Consider the following 17,792-nt stretch of genomic DNA (forward strand, 5'->3'; position numbering starts at 1 on the left):
ATTAAATGGTTGTAATACATTTGTATGTACAAATAAAGGTTTTTATGTTTGACTGATATCTGGTGGTAGTGCTATATTTTGATGTTATGATCTCTAATTTCCAAAGCCTCCTTACATAGTAAATTTCCATTAAACAGGTAAATAATCTCCTCAGTTTTGATTGTTTTTTGCCCAAGATTCTTTCCTCGGAAAGTGTGGCATACACACCAGATGCACAGTTTTTAGCGCCAAACAGCAATACAATGTTGTACATTACAATTGGAAGGGAGGGAATGGAAAAAATCCAAAATGATAAGTCCAGCACTCCGGAGTATAGTATAAAAAACACTTTTTTATTCAATCCATAGAGATAAAATCACAAAAACGTATCGTTTTGGATCGTTACCTCTCTTCTACGCCCTCACTGCATACGACCACATGCCTGCCCGTGCACCTGGAGTTCAACCCACGGGATACCTGCATTGATATCTCGGTGAGCTGTATCTATCTTTTTTTTCATATTTGTACATAACAATTAGCTGGAATTTATTACAAGGATTATCAGGCATAGTAAATTCAGGGCAGCTGAAAATGGTGTGTGCACCATGTTGCACCAAAACTTTGCAGATAGTAAATCGCCCCCTTTGTGCCTTCAGTACAGACAGTTTTCTATGCAAAAACTGGCTCACTAACTATTAGGATATGGCTATACATGGTAGATTTACTGCAGATTTTCCACACTAAATTTCCCTTTTTTACTGTCAGCAAAGTGGATTATACTACCAAAACCAACCACACATCACAAGAAAAAATGAGTTGAAATTTGCAATAAATCCAACATTTTGCTGTAAATATGTTGCAGATCTGCAAAATCCCCAACTGTGGAAATGGAATACTGTAACAGGTCACGGCAGGTGGTGGATCCTCTGGGCCTGTGTGGATGATGACGTGAGCCGTGCCAGGGAGCGAAGTCTAAGGTGCCGCTGGTTTTCACCAGAACCCGTCGCAAAGTGGGATGGTCATGCTGCGGCAGGCGGCACCCAGGTCGCTATCCCTGGCACAACTCGTCCACACCGGTTGCTGGGATGGGGCGTGGCACAAAAGGAAACTGGCAAGATGTGGTCAAGGTAGCAGAAGGCACAGGTGCAGGGTCAGGTAACGGAACAAGGAACTGGTACACAGATATCAGGAACACAGAAACACAGTTGCTTTCTCTAAGGCACAAAGGCAACAAAGATCCATCAGGGAACAAAGGGAGGAGCTGATACTTAAGACAGGGTGCAGGTGTGATCACTTAATTAAATGAGTACTGGCCCTTTAAATGTAAGAGCTTCGGCATGGAGGCAGGGGCACGTGCGCCGGGGCTGAGAGAACAGGAAGACCAGGGAGTTACGGGCTGGATTTACATACGGGCGCAATGCCGCAATGCAAATCCCAGCCCCGCTGGCAGCGGGAACATGACAAGAGAGCGCTCACGGCCAGCTTAACCAGTTGGCAGCTCTGAAAAAGTCGGTCAGATGATCCTTGTATGGCTACAGTGCATCAACTTCAGAAAAATGTTGCTGCATGCTCATTCTGTACATCCAGTAGAGGTAAGTAAGCCAAACTTGTAGAAGTTGAGTTTGGGCAAAACTGTGCTAAAAATTTCGGTTCAGCTAGAACTTTGACCGTTTCGGTTAAGCAACGCCTGCTAAAATAACAACAGCCACATGGCCGAATGGAGAAGGAGAAAGAATCACATAACCCCATGGAATTCTATAAAGCCTTTCTAACAGCTCCTTCAACCTATCAGTAGATTATAAAGTTGAGATGTCAAAGCCACTATAAAAGCCTATGACATAGCTTCAGCAGTCATTTTAGAAATAGCAGGTGTTAGGTGAAGTTCTCTGTGAGGCACATTAAAGGGGTACTCCACTGGAAAAACTTTTTTTTATTTAAATCAACTGGTGCCAAAAAGTTAAACATATTTGTAACTTACTTCTATTAAAAAAATATTAATCCTTCCAGTACTTTTAGCTGCTATTTGCTCCACAGGAAGTTCTTTTCTTTTTCAATTTCCTTTCTGTCTGACCACAGTGCTCTCTGCTGACACCTCTGTCCACGTCAGGAACTGTCCAGTGTAAGAGAAAAACCCCATAGCAAACCTATCCTGCTCTGGACAGTTCCTGACATGGACAGAGGTGTCAGCAGAGAGCACTTTGGTCAGACAGAAAGGAAATTCAAAAATAAAAGAACTTCCTGTGGAGCATATAGCAGCTTATAAATACTGGAAGGATTAATATTTTTAATAGCAGAAATTTACAAATTTGTTAAACTTTCTGGCACCAGTTGATTAAAAAAAAAAATGTTTTCCAGTGGAGTACCCCTTTACGGTGTGTTCACACGCTATTTTTTATTTTTATTTTATTTTTTTTATTTTTTTTTTATTTTAAATATAAAACTGCACAATCCATTGTATTCCACTGTCCCCAACCATAAATACAACATTAATCACATTAATCATAACAAAAAAAAAAAGAGACAGATGCGAATACAGATTTAAATAATAAACATTTACTATTCTACCCCATTCCTCCCCCCACCGAAATCCATGGTCCAGGGAGGAGGAGAAAAAAATATATAATAATAATTTTTACCAAAATATCCAAATCTTATTCCATTCTTTTCTTCCACTCTTGCTCCGAATCCATCTAAACTCCCTATTTTTCATGTTGCTCAGCCCATCTCTCCACTCTTCTAGCCTTGGCCCTTCAGAGGATATCCAATTTCTTAAGATTACCAATCTTGCAAAAAAGAGAACCCTATGTAATATATACTCGTATTTACCCATATTTCCTATAGATAAATTTGATAGTACGAGGCACCACCACCGGTATTTTATTCTCAATCTCACAAATTACGGATTCCCAACATTTTGATATTTTATTACATAGCTATTACTAGCAGCGGGTTTAGCGCTGCGGGAAACCTGCTGCAAGTTACTCTGCCATTGATTTGAATGGGTCCACAGACAGTCCGCAATAGTGTCAGATTTGCGGACTGTCCGCGGCCCCATTTTAATCAATGGTAGCGTAACTCGCAGTGGGTGTCCCGCAGAGGGAAACATGCTGCTAGCTACTAGTGTGTGAACCCACACTTAAGCAGTGAACACAGACACGAGTAGGAGCACACATAAATAATAATTGTAGTAAAGCAGCACTGCAAAGAAAGTTCTGCACCTGCTTTATCAGTGTAACTGTACAATAAGCCGTGCGTACAGGGTTTTGTGTCACTTTTGTGCACTTTCTAGGATGCCAATAGCATGTTGCTATGCCCCAAAATATGAATAATTTATCACAGCTTGTAAACAGCCACTGCTTTCTCACTTCCCAGGCATAAAACCTCCTAAAAAGCAATTGTATCTGGATTAAAATTGATAAATTGGGTAATTAAATTTAAAAGCCATTAAAAAACAAAATCTGCTAGTGCAGTGTGTTTTATTTAACCTGTTAGTTATCACTGAGTACCATCTGTTTACCCATAAAAACAGCTTGGAAGTATACACTCCGATGTGACCTAGCAGTGTTATATAGGGCTTTTGGGGCTCAGATTTTTTGGCTATTGGTAAAGTATATATTCAGAGTACAGTGAACCAGGAGAACCAAACCTTAGTAAAGCTTGCTCTTCTCAATCTACGAGCAAGGTGTAATATGTATGCATCGGATGCTTAGATACATAGATACCTTTTTATACCTTGCACTGTTACCTGATAAAACAACCCAATCCATACACTGTGTACCGTATATACTCGAGTATAAGCCGAGTTTTTCAGCACAATTTTTCGTGCTGAAAACACCCCCCTCGGCTTATACTCGAGTGAACTCCCCCACCCGCAGTGGTATTCAACCTGCGGACCTCCAGAGGTTTCAAAACTACAACTCCCAGCAAGCCCGGGCAGCCATCGGCTGTCCGGGCTTGCTGGGAGTTGTAGTTTTGAAACCTCCGGAGGTCCGCAGGTTGAAGACCACTGCGGCCTTCGACATCATCCAGCCCCCTCTCACCCCCTTTAGTTCTGTACAGTACTCACCTCCGCTCGGCGCTGGTCCGGTCCTGCAGGACTGTCCGGTGAGGAGGTGGTCCGGTGGGATAGTGGTTCCGGGCTGCTATCTTCACCGGGGAGGCCTCTTCTAAGCGCTTCGGGCCCGGCCTCAGAATAGTCACGTTGCCTTGACAACGACGCAGAGGTGCGTTCATTGCCAACGTACTTCTGCGTCGTTGTCAAGGCAACGCCTCTATTCCGGGCCGGAAGCGCGGAGAAGAGGCGCCCTCGGTGAAGATAGCAGCCCGGAACCACTATCCCACCGGACCACCTCCTCACCGGACAGCCCTGCAGGACCGGACCAGCGCCGAGCGGAGGTGAGTACTCAGAACTAAAGGGGGTGAGAGGGGGCTGGATGATGTCGAAGGCCGCAGTGGTCTTCAACCTGCGGACCTCCGGAGGTTTCAAAACTACAACTCCCAGCAAGCCCGGACAGCCTGGGATTTTGGGTTGAAATTAGGGGTCTCGGCTTATACTCGGGTCGGCTTATACTCGAGTATATACGGTATATCTGCAGGGAAAATGTGATTGATCAGCAACATGTGATACCTTAAAGGACAACTGTTATGTCTATATTTCTACTTAAGGGGTACTCTGCTGGAAAACATCCCATCCAAAGGACAGGGGATAAGATTTATGATCACGGGGTCCCCCCTCTAGAGACCCCCACGATCTCCGGGCCAGCAGCAGGGGCGTCCGGAACACGGAAGCTTGGAGATTCTGTGTTCGTGACATGGTGCCACGCCCCCTCCATTCATGTCTATGGGAGGAGGTGTGACGGCTAGTACAGAGCCATCACGACTCCTCCCATAGACATGAATGGAGGGGGTGTGGCGAATGTAGTCATCAGTCATCCAGCACAGAGCGGAATTTAGTCCATGCACCGGATGACTGGGGTGCCGCAGCAGAGATTGCGGGGGTCCCCAACAGTGGGACCCCCGCCATAAGACATCTTATTCCCTATCCTTTTGATATTGGATAAGATGTTTTCCGGCTGAGTACTCCTTTAAAGGAGTACTCCGCTGCTCAGCGTTTGGAACAAAATGTTCTGAACTGAATGTCACGCCCCCTCCCATAGACTTGCATTGAGGGGGTAGGGCGTGACATCATGAGGGGGTGTTGCTATGACGTCACAAGCTCCTGGCGCTGGCTCTAAGCGTTCAGAACATTTTGTTGCAAATGCTGAGCAGTGGAGTACCCCTTTATAGCCAAGATAAGGAACTTTAATACTATTAATAGCAATGAGTTTCATAATACAAAAGAGATAACAATGAGAATAAAAGAAACAGGACCACACGTAGCAGTAACTGCAGACAGACAACACCAGTTTTTCTCCTCTAGAACAGTAGGGTCAACCAGAAAAAATGCAAAAAGCCTTACCCTTCTCTCCACCAAATCACCAAATTAGGGGAGATTTGGGAGTCTGCCATACACCTTAGACGGTTGACCAAACCTGTCAAAAGCAGCTGGTTACATCGACTTTATTTGAGGGTGAAGGAGTATTTTAATGCAACCCCTTTTATGGACTGACCTTAACCTGTTCAGGACCCAGGGCGTAATTTTATGCCCTGGTGCCCTGGTACTTAAGGACCCAGGGCATAAACTTACTCCCTGGCATTTTCCGGACCCTGCCGCGCGCCGGGCAGAGATCGGAAGCGGATGCCTGCTGGGGGGCTATGTAGGCCCCTGCGATCTGCGGCGATAACGGGCTGATCTGATCTCTGGGACCCGACCGCCCGGTAATTTTGCATGATCCCGGTTGTCACAGACAGCCAGGACCATGCTGGAGTATAGGATACAAATTTTGGGGGGTATTTTCTGCTATGAACCCTTGCAAAAATGTGAAATTTGGGGGTGGAAACACACATTTTAGTGAATAATTTTTTTTTTTTTTTTTTACGTATGCTAAAGTCGTGAAACCCCTGTGGGGTATTAAGGCTCACTTTATTCCTTGTTACGTTCCTCAAGGGGTCTAGTTTCGAAAATGGTATGCCATGTGGTGGGTTTTTGTTGCCCTGGCACTATAGGGGCTTCCTAAATGTGACATGCCCCCAAGCAAAATTTGCTCTCAAAAAGCCAAATATGACTCCTTCTCTTCTGAGCATTGTAGTTCGCCCATAGTGCACTTCAGGTCAACTTATGGGGTACCTCCATACTCAGAAGAGATGGGGTTACAAATTTTTGGGGGTATTTTTTGCTATTAACCCTTGCAAAAATGTGAAATTTGGGGGAAAACACACATTTTAGTGACATTTTTTATTTATTTTTTTACATATGCAAAAGTCGTGAAACACCTGTGGGGTATTAAGGCTCACTTTATTCCTTGTTACGTTCCTCAAGGGGTCTAGTTTCCAAAATGGTATGCCATGTGTTTTTTTTTTTGCTGTTCTGGCACCATAGGGGCTTCCTAAATGCAACATGCCCCCAAAAAACCATTTCAGAAAAACGTACGCTCCAAAATCCCCTTGTCGCTCCTTCGCTTCTGAGCCCTCTACTGCGCCCGCCGAGGTATGTGCTTACTCGAGAGAAATTGGGCTACAAATACAAGTATAAATTTTCTCCTTTTACCCCTTGTAAAAATAAAAAAATTAGGTCTACAAGAACATGCAAGTGTAAAAAATGAAGATTGTGAATTTTCTCCTTCACTTTGCTGCTATTCCTGTGAAACGCCTAAAGGGTTAAAACGCTGACTGAATGTCATTTTGAATACTTTGGGGGGTGCAGTTTTTATAATGGGGTAATTTGTGGGGTATTTCTAATATGAAGACCCTTCAAATCCACTTCAAACCTGAACTGGTCCCTGAAAAATAGTGAGTTTGAAAATTTTGTGAAAAATTGGAAAATTGCTGCTGAACTTTGAAGCCCTCTGGTGTTTTCCAAAATTAAAAAATTGTCAATGTTATGATGCAAACATAAAGTGGACATATTGTATATGTGAATAAAAAAAAATTATTTGGAATATCAATTTTCCTTACAAGCAGAGAGCTTCAAAGTTAGAAAAATGCTAAATTTTAAATTTTTTCATCAAATTTTGGGATTTTTCATCAAGAAAGGATGCAAGTTACCACAAAAATGTTACCACTATGTTAAAGTAGAATATGTCACAAAAAAACAATCTCGGAATCAGAATAACTGAAAGCATTCCAGAGTTATTAATGTTTAAAGTGACAGTGGTCAGATGTTCAATAAAACGCTCTGGTCCTAAGGTGTAAAATGGCCTGGTCCTTAAGGGGTTAAATATCCTACCTCGAGAGACAAGCAAACCAAGTCTTACCCTTATTGGCCCTGATCAAATCTTTTGACATGTCTCTGTAACATGTGCAAAGTTTTTTGTGCGATGATATGGCTCTTTGAAACATTAATCATAGAGTTACCAAATCTTTTTGATATTATGACTACTGGTTTATGTATGTTAAATTCTATAAATTCTTTAAGCAGGCGACTTTATAGACAGCGCCTGCATCTAACTGGAGATTTACAGTAGAAATCTAATGTTATAAACTGAGTGTTTTTCCTTTTACTCACCTCCTGGGCACCCTATAAAATATTGTTGTGTCCTGTTACAGAACATGGTTCTGTACAGTTCCTAAAGTCCCCTCAGGTAGAGTCCCTCAAGTCCACAGGGCTCTCCTGCAGGGTCCCTCTAGGTCATTATTATGATTTCTATTGTATATTACTCATGTACATCTATTATAAGTATTGTCCAGTGAATATAAGCTATGTGCAAAGGTTATTAGGATGTTTAAACTGTATAGGACCTTCCTAAGGTCATGTGATATGGTCATGTGATATGTGATCACCTGATACCCAGAGTTGCAGAGGCACAGGTAACCACAGGCAACCAGCTACCAATGGGCTTTAGTCCAGCCTCCTGATATATAAAGGGCTGTAGTCTCCACACTAGGTCTCTTGATTCCTGGACAGTAAAGCACAAGTCCTGTACAAGTTCAGTCCAGTCCAGCTAGGCCAAAGCCTACAAGTCTGCAGCCACATCTAATCCGTCTCATTTATGTCTACAAGTCAAGTCCAGTGGCCTGCATCATTATTATTACAACTACAAGTCCAAGCATGCCTGAGAGGCTCCCTGTGTCCTGGTCACCTCTGTGGAATTTGGCTGTGGAATCTGTAAGTAATGTTATACTGCCTTCTTCAGTAAAGTTCTAGTTGTATCAATACCTGTTTTGGACTCTCATTGAATATATGCCATTTCTGGGTTGGTTGTCGGCGGTGCCTTACACAATACAACCACATCCTGGCATCACGAACACTAGGGGTTCACAGCATCTTGCCCCAGGGGTTAATACCATCTGGCCCCACCACCTACACCGCTACACCCCATGGTCCTGCCATACACCGTGGGTCACCACAACTTACCTACATATTCCAAGACAACACTGAGGAGACCGCTACAGAGAGTGAAAATTGAACTATTTCAGCCTTCTCTCTTACTGGGAGTTACAATATAATCATGAAATTAATTTTACATTTCACTGTGTTTACCTTTAAGTACAATGTTAAGACTAACATAGCTGAGTTACCTTAATATTTATAATATATGTTCATACTCGGCTATTTCCATAACATTACCTTTTTTATATGTTTACTATATAGACTAAAATCATTAAAGTGATTTAACTTACCAGAAAACTGCCGGACAAAGAATGGTTGATCCTTGACTAAAATGACTTTCACCTTGAGAATCTGCATTTACCCAGTGAATGCTTTCATCTGTAATTGTATACTATGGGATTCATACTGACTGTGATGCCTACTTTGACAAGCGTTGCGTACACGGTTGTTTATCTGTACTGCACATTCATTCTTAGCCTGGATCCTATCATTCGGCCTACTTAGTCTATACATTTGTGCAGTAACATACTTCACTGTTATCTGTAGACGTCATTCAGGGTGTCACTCATTGCTGTTATGACCTTTCACTGTAGATACGTCTCTCTGGAGATTTTTGTGCACTGGAAGTAATGTATTCCTGATGTACGTTATCAATGTAACATATTTCTATATGACTGGAAAAAGATGGCCGCTCTCTTGTCTACACCTTGTCTATAGGTTGTGCCTTGTATTACCGATCCGCTCCACTGAAGCTGAGCTGCAATACCTTTTATATAACCCCTGGAAAAGTGTGGGTTTTATAGCATTGCAGAAATGTTTTATATACCTGTACATTAAATTATTACATTTCATTCTTAGTAATTTATCCCCATATATATTAAAGGGGTATTCCGGACAAATACATCTATTCTAAGATGTCTGATCGCGAGGGGTAGATGGCCGCTGGGACCCCCCGTGCGGGGCTGCTGCTCCATTCTCGGAAACCTCTGTGTTTCCAGGACTGGAGACATGGCGTCACGCTACATCCCCTCGTGACATCACGCCATGTCCCTCCTATTCATGTCTATGGGAGGGGGCGTGACGGCTGATCAGACATCTTATCCTCTATCCTTTGGGTAGGGGATAAAATGTCTTTGGCTGGAATACCCCTTTAACGTGTTCCTGTCAATTATATAAACTTTTAACACATCATCCAGACATATCAAAAGTGTAGATTGCATGAGGTCTCAGTCCTTAGACCCCTTGCTATCCTGAATTATAGCTGGCTAAAGAACACGGTAGAGCGCTTCCCTCCGTAACCGGACATCAGATCCAACTGATGCACTCCATTATCGAGCACATCATTTTGATCAGCAGCCAAGGGAGTGTAATGCACTACTGTGCCCCTCACCCAATGCAGATATGCTGCTGATTTTACCTATTGACTTCAATGGGAAAGTCAAAACCTTTAAAGGGGTACTCAGGGGGAAAACTATTTATTTTAATTCAACCTATGCCAGAAAGATAAACAGATTTGTAAATTACTTCTATTAAAAAAAATCTTAATCCTTCCAGTACTTATCAGCTGCTGTATACTACAGAGAAAGTTATTTCTTTTTTAATTCCTTTTCTGTCTGACCACAGTGCTCTCTGTTGACACCTCTGTCCATGTCCAGGTTTGTCCCGAGCAGGACAGGTTTGCTATGGCGATTTGCTTCTACTCTGGACAGTTCATGACATGGACAGGGGTGTCAGCAGAGAGCACTGTGGTCAGGCAGAAAAAGAATTAAAAACTAAAAGAACTTTCTCTGTAGTATACAACATCTGATAAGTACTGGAAGGATTAAGATTTGTTTAATAGAAGCAATTTACAAATCTGTATTACTTTCTGGCACCAGTTGGTTTAAAATAAATTGTTTTCCACCGGAGTACCCCTTAACAAATGTACAATATCATTTTATTAGTGAAGATTATGCAACAGTAACACCAAAATCTGCAGCTTATTCTGCATTTACGTATTTTTTTAACAAGCTTTTTTATATGTACTTTTTCCACAGCGACTTCACCAAAATCAACACAATTTAGTGTATTTTTACCACTGCAGATGTACCTGGAGAAATGTGGGAAAGTGCTGCAGAAGAAACGGGTGAAAGTGCCCTTATATTGTCCATTCATAACCATGAAGCCTATCACTAAGAAAAAAGGCAACCACATTTTTATGAAGCCACGTTTTTCTGTTTTTGACCTGATATTCCAAACAACGTGGTAAAAGTTTTGATATTTTACAGAAATTGTGCAAATTTTACATTTTTACCACAATTTTGGAAAAACAGCAAAAAATCACACAGAAAAATACAGTAAGAATTCCACGTACTGTATAAGTACAACCTAAAGGTTTCAAATATTCATAAAATATCTCAATTGTGATTAAAGGTCAAATCCCTTTTGCCTCATGGTAATATTTCTCTAAAGAATACACCCTGAATGAGAAAACGCGTCACAACTGCACATATTGTAAACTGACCAGGGGCAATGATCAAACACCACACCTTCAGCTAGAGGATTCATGGGAAATGTAAGCAGCCTAACAGAACCACTTTAATGCAGAATTCTGACATTTTTTGAAACAAAATCTACCAGATGTAAATCCACCTTGTTAGCTGCAACAGGAGACAAAGCGTCCCTTTTGGAGTGGAGTACTACAATTAAAGGGGTACTCCGCTGCTCAGCGTTTGGAACAAACTGTTCTGAATGCCGGAGCCGGTGGCGGTAGCTCTTGATGTCATAACCCCGCCCCCTCATGACACCACACCCCACCCCCTCAATGCAAGTCTATGGGAGGGGGCGTGACAGCCGTCACGCCCCCTCCCATACACTTGCATTGAGGGGTCAGGGCTTGACGTCATGAGAGGATGGGGCTATGACATCACGAGCTCCCGCCGCCAGCTCCAGCGGTCGGAACAGTTTGTTCCAGATGCTGAGCTGTGGAGTACTCCTTTAAGATCCAATCTAAAGTTTGCATATTTATTCTCTTAGGGTCTGTTCACAATCATCAAAATTTTGCATGGATTCCGCTTGCAGCAGACTCCCATTGATTTCAATGGAAATATGCTTTTTAGTTCATACTATGGAAGTTGGATTTTGACAGAACCTTGAATGTGTAAAAAGAAAAAAGAATAAATACTTATGAAACATAAAAAAAAAAGGATTTATTGCAGAGTAAGACAATTAAAAATTTGAGCAGACTGGGATAGTAACAGTAAACCAATCTATTATATTTGTTATGTTATATATTTTTACATTAAAAAAAATTATAAAAACGATATATATATATATATATATATATATATATATATATATATATGTATATATATTTTATTGTCCTGTAACTGGTCAGGACAAAATTATACAGAAAACGACAACACATTTTGTCCTTTAACATTTAAGGGCTACATGATAAGATAAAGCTCACAAGTGGATGTGATAAGAAACTATGTATAGAATTCATTTAGTATGTGAGTGAAGACATGTAGGCATAGGCTCTTACATAATGAGTAGTGTTGCTCGCGAATATTCGCAATTCGAATATTATTCGCGAATATCGCGAATATAGCGCTATATATTCGTAATTACGAATATTCTTTTTTTTTTTTTTTTTTTTATCTTCACAGTACACATCACAGTGATCATCCCTCTCTGCTTCCAGCTTGTGTGGTGTAAAGAAGACTGTAATACTACTGTGTGAGACAGGCGTGCGAAAATTCGCATATGCGAATTTACGCATGTGCTAATTTTCCCATACGCGAACTTTCGCATATGCGAAAATGAAACGAGGAGATAACGAATATGCGAATATACGCGAATATATGACGAATATTCGACCATATATTCGCGAATATTCGCGAATTCGAATATGGCCTATGCCGCTCAACACTAATAATGAGGACTGGTGTGCTGATAAATGTTCTCCCCTGTCTGAGCTATGACATGTGCATACTATACCCCACAATGCAGAAGTAGCCTTTCATGGTAATGACAACAAATCTGTTGAAAGAGAATTGTATTGCTGGAATATTATTATGTCACATCTATCATCTTGATGAATTCTTACCGCACTTATGACAAAATGCTGCCAGAGACTGGGGCTGATCTTTAGGATTTCATGATCCCATTTAAAACAGAATATTTTTCCAATGAATATGCCATACAACAACATGCAAAGACAAAATGATGCTCTATATGTTTAGTATTTACAGTTGAAAGTACCGTATGTTAAATGGGCACCGTCAGATACAAAAACTTTTGATATGTTGTAAAGCATGTGTAACCAACAGGTTTTGCAATTGCTTTCATTAGAAAATTTTCAGTATTTCATACCGAAAAAGCCAGTCAAACAACTGCCCCCCCCCCACCCCCCTGCCTGCTTGGACAAATGTTCCAAACTCTGTTTTCGCGCTGCGGGAGTCGGCCATGCCCCTCGTGACATCACGGCCATGCCCCTTCAATGCAAGTCTATGGGAGGGGGAGTGACGCCCTCCCATAGACTTGCATTGAGAGGGCATGGTTGTGATGTCAGAAGGGGTGTGGCCGACCCCCGCAGCGCAAAAACAGCGTTCGGAACATTACTTCCAAACATTACTTCCAAACATTACTTCCAAATGCTGCCTAGTGGAGTACCCCTTTAATATCCAGCAACAGACACAAGGCACCATGCAATGGCCCTTTCTGAATAGCAGCTTCCTATCCTCCTGCAGGAACACCTTTCCTTGGGATTTTAACTAACACAAGAATGGCGACACCAATGAAACAATTGACCAACTCCTACTCTATTAACCAGGGGAGTACAAAAGCAATGCACGCATTACAATAATATTACAATTAATAGGCAGATGTATTACCTACTATATCTTGTATTACCTGTATTACCACACCATACAGTAACATCACAACTTAGTACGAGAGTGAATATGGGTGATTGTGGATTATCGCCTTACATCATGTTATATCCATGAACAAAAAAATATGTTTCTTAAAACTATTGTAAACATATGGTCCAGCATAAAAATATTAACTTAAAGGGGTACTCCGGTGAAAACCTTTTTTCTTTTAAATCAACTGGTGGCAGAAAGCAAAAAAATATTTGTAAATTACTTCTATTAAAAAATCTTAATCCTTCCTGTACTTATTAGCTGCTGAATACTACAGAGGAAATTCTTTTCTTTTTGGAATGCTCTCTGATGACATCACGAGTACAGTTCTCTCTGCTGACATTATTATAATAATAATAACGCTTTATTTATTGTTATCCTTAGTGGGATTTGAACCCAAGTCCCCAGCACTGCAAGGCAGCAGTGCTAACCTCTGAGCCACCATGCTGCCCTTAGCATACATCTGCTATGCATGGTTGCTAAAATGGACAGAGATGTCAGCAGAGAGCACTGTGGTCGTGATGTCATCAGTGTTCCAAAAAGAGAGGAATTTCCTCTGTAGCATTCAGCAGCTAATAAGTACTGGAAGGATTAAGATTTTTTATTAGAAGTAATTTACAAATATGTTTAACTTTCTGCCACCAGTTGATTTAAAAGAAAAAAGGTTTTCACCGGAGTACCCCTTTAATCCAGACTCCCTACTAGTAGTGTATCTACTCTAACAGGGTCAATGTGCCTTGGTATTAAAAGTCTTTTTATTATTATTATTATCTACACTAGTGGGTGGTCAACTGGAGGTCTAAGGTCCATATGTGGGCCCCGGATGCTGACCCTGTAAACTGTATAGTGCACAGCTCTATGCACACATTCTACTGCTCTAGGAAGATACATTGCATCCTAGAGTCCAAAGGTCACAGGTTACATCTCTTCTGTTAACAAGGGGCCAAAGACATTGTATACATGCACCAAGGGCCATATTTGAGGGTCATATTAAAGTGTAAATTGGTCATTGATGAATACTCTATGTATGTACTGAAATCATCACTAAATCTCATAAAAAAGCAGGTTAAAGGGGTATAGGCAGGTTAAAGGGGTACCCCCTCCAGGTGCTGGTCTCTGCTGTCAAGTGCTTATTGCTCTCTTGACGTGTTGCCTTAGTTGGTATTACCTATGTGTCAACAGGAGAGCAGGAAGTATTGGGGGGGGGGGATCAGAAATAGGTGAGTACAAATCTTTTTTTTTTTTTTTTTTCATGCCACCCTGAGCTCTTCTTAATTTAAGATAAATTCTTGGGAATATCCTGTAATGATACAGAATACTGCCTGTGAAAGGATCTGGAAATTGTCTTGTTGTAATGAATAATGTTAAAGCAATTCCTTTCCATGCTTACTTTTTTTTTTTTTTTATCAACCTCGCCATGTAGTTCAGACGTAACTAAACATATACCATAACTTTAAAGAAGTAATCCAGTGAAATAAAACTTATTGGGACACCCCCGCTGTCTCCTGCATGGCACCCAGGCAGTCCGCAGAAAGGGGGCAAGCGACCTCCACAGGAAGTTGTGGCGACATGCCCCTTCCATGTGTCTCAGCAGGAGATCTCGGGGGGTTCCAGCAGTTGCACCCTCTGCGATCTATAACTTATCCATTGAATAAGAGATACGTTTTATTTCACTACAGAACTCCTTTAACCTATTATGCCATTTTTACACCAATACTAACCAAAATGCTGCTTCACAGAAATCATTCCTTAAGTTCTATGGACCAAAATAGTGTTATACATGACAGGCTACACTTTTTTCTCTACAATGGAAGGCACTTTGGTTCCTACAGTATATTATAATATACCGTGTCTCTTTTATAACAGTTGTGGTGTTAAGCACAAGTCGCTAATGTCCAAGCTTGAATACATTCCATTATTGGAGCTCAAAGCAACTGAAAGAACCATATTTCAGGAAGAGTAGTGTGTTTGTCCTCGAATCCTTGGGAAACAAGCTTGAGATCTCAGCTGAGGGAGTTCAGATGATTAAAGCTGATTTTTTTTTTTGTCAGCACATCTATTCATAATGTATTTTTTTTTTTTTTTTTGTTCTCTTTGGGCTGTATGTTCGCAGCTGCAGGGAATATTGCTTTTCATACTTCTGCCACAGCATCATGTAGACAAAAGCCGAGCGAAAAAATGCTGAGACATAATGGGAAGTTACAATGCAGAGCTTCCTCGACGAGGGCTCTCCAGAAGGAAGCTTGTGGGAACACACTGGCAGCACATTCAGGCTCTTTTGTGTTAGTGTGTATTGCATCATGCTGGCTGGACCGAGATCTCTACAAAAGATGTAACAGCTCTGTGTACAACGGGGGATGCATAAAAGAACCACGATAGGCTGCCAAGAAAAACTGACTTCTTTTACAACTTTGTCAGAGGGCCATGTAGCTCAACCCACAGTGTGAGGCGCAGTTTACATCTCTCGAGAGGACCGAAGGACCGACAAAACAATCCATAACTGGAAGAGCTTGTGTATTCCCAAGGTTCTGTGGTGTACACACTGTTGTGGAAACCTTATAAACCATACTGTAGGTATGCACTGTATTCACTTTGAGTAACATCTGAAATTGGATAATATTATGTCCATCCCAAAACTGCAGGGCTACTTTAAATAACATCCAAAATTGTGCAAACATACAAATATATATATTATAATCCTACTATAATAATTTCCAATTGTGGATAGCATCGCTTCCATCATGTACATAACATACTATCCGCATTTCAGTCTACCATTGGATTACATTACTCACAATGACCTTGCTGGCCTAACAAGGTCACCACCCAATATCGTTCACGGAGGCACAAGAACAAAATTCAAGGTCACCCTTATAATGGATGTCAGTAAACCAGCCCGAAAGAGAAAAATAAAACCAAATTGCATGCATTTAAGAAGCTATATAAGCATGAAACCATCTCTGCCAATCCTCATATACTGTAGCCTGAAGGTATACTCGAGCCCAGTCATTTGTTGTATGTCTTAGAGCGGATCTATATGCATGAAACTGGAATTTTTCGCAAGTTTGAAATACATCACGGTAAAACAGAGATGGTCCATGGGAATTTGATTTCATTCCGCAGAGCTATCTGGATGTGCTGTAGTGCATCCACAGGCAACCCTGTGCTACACGGGGAAATGAGAGTTACTACTTTATAATCCATGCTCCGGTTATTGCAGGGGTCTGTTGAGCAGGACATTACGATCTAAAAAGCCATCATAATACAAACACATCAGAGTGTCAACAATGAGAATGGCAGCACTTCTCCTAGTAACTAGGAAACAGATGACAATGACATTTTTCAATTCAATCCTTTCCGTGTGATTTCACTTACCTTGGTTAATGGCTCTTCAGCTCTTTCCTGGGCTAAAGACAGAAAGGACCTCATGTGATAGGTAGCCTTCATTTACCAGAAAGACAGGACTTGTGATGCTTGTCCTTTAAGTGTCTCTAAACATGGTTTGCATAGCTGGATATCAGCTTATCTATTCTTTTGTGCATTTGCTTCCATACATGGATCTGTTCCCAACAGTAACTCCAAGCTGTCAAAATGCAACTATCTGGAAGCCTTCAGCTTCATCCAACACATAGAAGATAAAAAGGAAAGCCTCGGTTTTTGTTTGGCACCTATGTAGCAGTGTTGGTACCTATTTCACTTCAACCACCACGAATATCATGATTCTCGTAAATCACCTAGAAGTCTGCAGATGTGGGTATTTCAACATCAAAGATCTATTATGCTGTGTGGTTCTTTCAAAAAGGAACTGGGGCTTTCCTTGTCCTTAGTAGCTCTCGAAATGAAAAGAATGAGACTCGTAACTTCTGTTTTATATACAGAATATTTATTTCACTTGTAAGAAAAAAAATATACTACTCTGTTCTGTCACAGTATGGGCACAGTAAGTGTTTGGTAGTAAAGTGGTGCACAAATAGTGGACCAAGGACTCGTACACTTCTGTAGTAACATGCAGGCACCATTTGATTGGAAATAGGCCTCCTCAGCTTGATATTTTAGACAATTTTCTTCGTAATTTACCCTACATACTATAATATTGTAAAACAAAAATAGAGAAACAGAAACACAGCCACACATCCACAATTTGTATTTTGATCTACTTGCTTCTCAGCATAAATTCAAAAACTAACAGGTTGTTAGTAAACACTTTGATCAAAAAGTGCAAGCCCACTCACCACGTCAAGGCCACCTATTCACAGTGGGTCCCTAACCTAACACTGGCATAGCGCTGGGCGACAACCACTGCCACCGCAACACCAATGCCCACAGGGGGAACAACCCAGTGGCCGGGCAGCCCCACTGCTGCCCGACCAAGCCCCCGGCTCTGGGCCACTCCACCGCACAGACAAAGCATCACAGTAACAATGATAGCCGAAAGAGCACCCCACCAGTGTGAACACCTACCAGGAGTTCTTTGCCAG

At 41.4% G+C, this 17,792-nt stretch overlaps 1 protein-coding gene across 1 annotated transcript in view; it reads right to left on the minus strand.

Annotated features, from left to right (window-relative positions):
* SLC8A1 (solute carrier family 8 member A1) overlaps positions 1–16,798 on the minus strand; it is a 568,703-nt gene extending 551,905 nt beyond the window's left edge. Inside the window, exon 1 of the mRNA XM_056567535.1 lies at positions 16,690–16,798. The gene's annotated coding sequence lies outside the window, so the exon portion shown is untranslated. The remainder of the gene's footprint in view (positions 1–16,689) is intronic.
* Between the last annotated feature and the right edge of the window lie 994 nt (positions 16,799–17,792).

Source organism: Hyla sarda, chromosome 3, assembly GCF_029499605.1.
Source record: "Hyla sarda isolate aHylSar1 chromosome 3, aHylSar1.hap1, whole genome shotgun sequence".
Classification (NCBI taxonomy): domain Eukaryota; kingdom Metazoa; phylum Chordata; class Amphibia; order Anura; family Hylidae; genus Hyla; species Hyla sarda.